Source organism: Triticum urartu, chromosome 3, assembly GCF_003073215.2.
Source record: "Triticum urartu cultivar G1812 chromosome 3, Tu2.1, whole genome shotgun sequence".
NCBI lineage: Eukaryota > Viridiplantae > Streptophyta > Magnoliopsida > Poales > Poaceae > Triticum > Triticum urartu.
This window is the reverse complement of record NC_053024.1, coordinates 502490166-502495100: the sequence shown is the minus strand read 5'-3', so window position 1 is coordinate 502495100 and position 4935 is coordinate 502490166.

The window sequence follows — 4935 nt, the reverse complement described above, 5'->3', positions numbered from 1 at the left end:
GGAGTTAATGGCGTCACATGGCACCCCTCCAAGCTTAAGCCGAATCTATTAATTTCGCCGCACCGTCGTCACATGAAAGGAACTAATGACCATGATTGATTATTTAGTCTACGAACACGTAGTAACATGGGGAGCGCTCGGACCCGATCCGATCGATCACGGGTTAATTAAATTAAACCAGCGGACAGTGTAGTACCAGCGGGTATAGACAGGGTGAGGTGATAATTACGGTGGCGGACGACAAGTCAAACAAACAAGCCGAAAGCGAAGCAGTAGTGCATGCACCGCACCGTGGCAACGGAACGGAACGGAAAAGAAAAAGAATCCACTCATTCCCGTTCTTCTGTTGGGTCCGTTTGACTGGAGCACGCCCGTGAAAGGCGAGCGAACGAGCATCCATCCATCCCTGTCCACCTCCCTTCTGTTTTTCTTTTTCGTTGTCTGCAGACTGCAGCCTTTCGCGACCTTGAAATGAAATTACGGCGCTTCTTGTTTTCCGTTGGTTGGTGCTAAGCCTAAGGATCTGTTTGGTTTCAATAAATCACCTGATTTATAAATCAGGTGATTTAGGGCCAGTTTTTTTGGACGGTTTAAAAAATAAGTTGCCTTTTCTCAGATTAAAAAATAAGCCATTTTCAAAATTTGTTGAGACTTCTAAGTTAGTTATTCTATAACTAATTTAGAAGCCCTGATGAATAAGAGAGGTGGCTTATGGAAAAAGCTGAGGAGGAGGCGGCTTATTTTGTAAGCTGCCAAAAGAACTGGCCCTTAAAACCAGTGATTCATAAGTCACGTCTGTTTGGTTGTCACCTAACTTATAAGTCACCTGACCACACCTTTTCACCTTGTTTTTTATGCAAAGGTGATGGGACCCATGCAAAAGGGGTGACTTATAAGAGCATCTCCAGCCATTGCCCCCTCCCCCCAGGACGCATAAAAATCGCCCCCTAGAGGCGAGCCGGCGATACTATCGACGTTGGGGGCGGTTTTGCGTCCAGTCGTCGCCCCCAGGCACCGAAATTGGCCCACTTTTCAGCCTCATTTGGGCGAATAAAGGGCCCATATGGGCGAGAATAGGCTCATATTCGGCGTGGTTCGCCGTCTCTCGGCGTTCAATTATCAACACAATTTTTTCTTATCACATATTTCATCACAGAAAAATCAAATACTTCAACAAAATAGTACAATAACAATTAGTTCAATACAAATTATATAGTTCATCAAATAAAAACTCATATTTCATCACACGACGTCCCCCTTGAGCCTTCATAGGTGCTCAATCAGATCTTTCTGCAGTTGATGATGCACACGTGGGTCTCGGATCTCCTGACGCATACTGAGATAGGCAATCCAGGTTGCCGGTAGCTGGTGATCAACTTCGGCTATAGGACCCTGCATGTAGTATGGTTCAGTGTCAAACACTGGGTCTTCTTGCTCGCTCTTGATGATCATGTTGTGCAAGATGACACAACAAGTCATAATATCCCACATTTGATCTTTGGACCAGGTCTGAGCGGGGTACCGGACAACAGCAAATCGAGATTGGAGCACACCAAATGCCTGCTCGACATCCTTCCTGCAAAGCCTCTTGAATCTTCGCAAACCAGGCGTTCTTGCCTCCTGCCACAGGGTTTGAGATCGTCTTCACAAATGTCGACCGAAGTAGTTGTCGAACTTCCGGATGGAATTCACAATCCTGAGGAAGAGGTTTCGGCTCATCCGATAACAGCGCCGAAATGTTTTCTCGCCGTGAAGTGGAGCATCGGCGAAGTAGTCGGAGTAGAGCATGCAGTAGCCTTCGAGACGATGCCGGTTTTTTGCTTTCGCCCGCCCCGGCGCCGAGCCACCTCGCCGCGACTTTTCATTGCTCGCCAGCAGCTAGGCGAGGGCGGCGAGCACCATGAGATGCTCTTCTTCCTGGAAGCCGGTCCTCCTCCAGCAGTGCGGCGAGCGCTTCCTCGTCATCCGAGTCCATCGCCGAGGCAGGCAAATCGCCGAACACCTTGCGCCCGGTTGGGCGTGTACCCGCCGCTGAACTGCCCCTCCTCAGCCGGAAACGGCGGCCGAAAACGGCGGCCGAAAACGCCCATCTGCTGTTGGAGGGGCTGCCGCGGCGAAGCTCTGCTATTTTTCCGGCGGGGAATGGCTATCTAGCGGTGAACGGCGGCGGGCGGCGCCGGGATATAGCTAGTGGTGGCCGAGGGCGCGGGGGGTGGGAGGCGAGTCGGGAAAGAAAACCGTGACTTTTCCCCTGGCCTTGTGGGCCAGCCGTGCTTTTCCCTTGCGCCGGAGCTCCCAATTGCCTCCCAGTGCGCCGGGTTCGGCCTGTGACCGCCGGGCCGAAAAAAGGGCCGAACCGGCGATTTTCGACGTCCTGGGGGCGCAACTAGGGCGTTTTTTTTACGCCGGCGCCGAAAAAGTGGCCTGAAGGGGCCTGTTGGGGACGCGGCTAGAGATGCTCTAAGTTTTAAGTTGGGATGAAGCAACTTATGACTTATAAGTTAGGTGACTTATAAGTTGGGTCTGCTTGATAAAATAAATTATTGTTTTTTCACGTTTCAACTTATAAATTGATGATTTATTTGGAACCAAACATGGCCTAAGCGGCGCGTACGTGTCGACGTTTGCGATGTGCGCTCGCACTTATCTGGTCTGGTGAGCCAAGCTTGAACTCCGTTGTACTGTACTGCGTGGAGTTTTGGTCACGCACGCACGCACCACTGGAATCCCAATCTTGAAGCAACAGCACTCGTAACCGTCGAGGAGCGGTCATGTGTGCAAGAGTTGAAGAGTGTGAGCAATCATGAACCACGGGCGCGTGGAGTGGTGTGCGGGCGGATGCGGGATGCGTGCGGCAACCTATACTAGTAGTAGAGTGGAACCAACAAGGCTGCAGCGACCTTTCACAAGGCCCCGGACAAAAGGTTAGACGGCGGAGTCCATCGGGAGAGACGACTGCCGATCTACCACCAATCTACCATGGCCGGTGGGTGGGTGCGTCGCACGACGGACGGACATGGCACCGCGCCGAGGACGACGGACCCTACCCTACCCTACCCTACCCTGCCATGTCGTCTACCCTACCCTACCCTACCCTGCCATGTCGTCTCCCGCGCGCCCGTCCAATCCACCTCCTGTGCAGATGCCCCCCGCCACCTGACAAGATTCAGCACGCACGCACGCACGCACCATCAAGCGGCCAACGAGGATTTACGCTAGGCCGGCCGGCCGGGCGTACGAACCCAAACAAACAAGTCTTCTCGCACACACGCTGCCACTCCTGCCACTCCGGCTCAGCACTAGTGTAGCATGCATCTCTGCCCTGCTATTTCACCGATCCTTCCTTGAAATATGCTCTTTTTCTAGTGAGGCCAACTCCACCGCACGATCCTAAACGAATGTTCAGATTGGCCGGATTTTGTCTTTTTGGGGCGCCGATGAATTCGACCGTGTCCGTCTTTGTCAGATGGGTCGTGCGTGCGCGCACCGCGCGGCCGCACCCCAAATCGTGTCCGGGGTGGACGTGAATAAAAAAAATATTAAAACTAAAACGAAATAACTAAAAAACTAAATAAACACATTTTAGAAAAATATAAAATATATATATGGGGCGGCCACAAAACGGCCCAGTTTCCACGGCCACTTAAAAGGCCCATTTTTCATAATTAACATATAAATAAATAAATAAAAACGCCTCCGCGCTCCCGCGCGCTCCTGCCGCGCCCGTCGGTGTCGTGGCCGTCGCCGTCTCCACTGGCCGCCGGTGTCGTCATCGTCGCTGACGAGGTCGACGTACTCCGGCGGCGTCCAGAGATGGGCCGGAGGTGCGTGGTGGACGGGGGCGGGCTGGACGGCCGGAGGTGCCTGCACCACCTCCTCCCGTGGCGAGGCCTCCCGCTCCGGTGACCGCGGCGGAGTGGGGCACCAGTTCACGCCCACGCCGGCGGCCATCTCCGGAGCAGTGCAGGACCAGCCCCACCCCTGGCCCAACAGCTGCTGGAACGTGGCGGCGGCAGCAGAGAGGGCCATGGCCTCCTCCAGGCCGTCCCACTACCGCTCGTCGTGCGTGTACATGGAGTCGTCCATGACACGCTGCAGGAGACGGGCCTTCTCCTCGTCTATCATGCGAGGAGGTGGAGGGGGCGACGGAGACGGCGACGGCGTGGGCGTGACGCCGCGGACCCGCCTACGCCCGCGCTCCTGGGCGCGCTCCCGTGGCCGCCGCGGCCCCGTCGAGGTGCCGGCGAAGAAGGAGGCGCGCCTGGTGTCGTGCTCGTCACGAAACCAGGTGTCCCACAGCGGGGAGTCGGGGGCGTACCTGGCGTCGTAGAATAGGTCGTCGGGGAGGAGGCGGCGGCGGCGCTCGATCTCCTCGTCGCGCGCACGGCCGCTCGTCGGGACCCGGTCGGCGGAGAGGTGCCAGTTATTGGGGAGATGGGCGTCACTCCAGGGGAGCGGCGTCCTCGTCTCCCAATAACGGCGGCACACCGACGCTCGGACGTAATGCCGGTCGCGCTCGCCGGCGGACATGGGCGCGATGGAGAAGGCGGGCGGCGCGGGGGCCCGGCGTGGTGGCGATGGCGAGGCGGGCTCCTCCTTCACCGAGCCGCAGCGGCGTCCCGACGAGGAGCCGGCCTCGCGGTCGTGCCGGCCTTTGCGGCCGTAGTTCCAGAGGCCCATGGCTGCGGGTGGCCGGCCGGCGAGGTCTAGGCTAGGGTTTGGGACGTGGTCGCCGCTGTCGGGTTTCGAGGAGGCCGCGGGGTGGCGTGGGGCAGTGTGGACGACGACCTGTCCACGCTTCCCACTTAAAGGACGACGACCGCTCAATGTGCGGATAACAGGTGGGCCGCCCGCTCGTGCGCATTGATGTGGGCGGATGGGAGGTAGGTGGCCGCCTGTCACGCGGCCCCGACGCGGACGAGCGCGCGTCAGTTT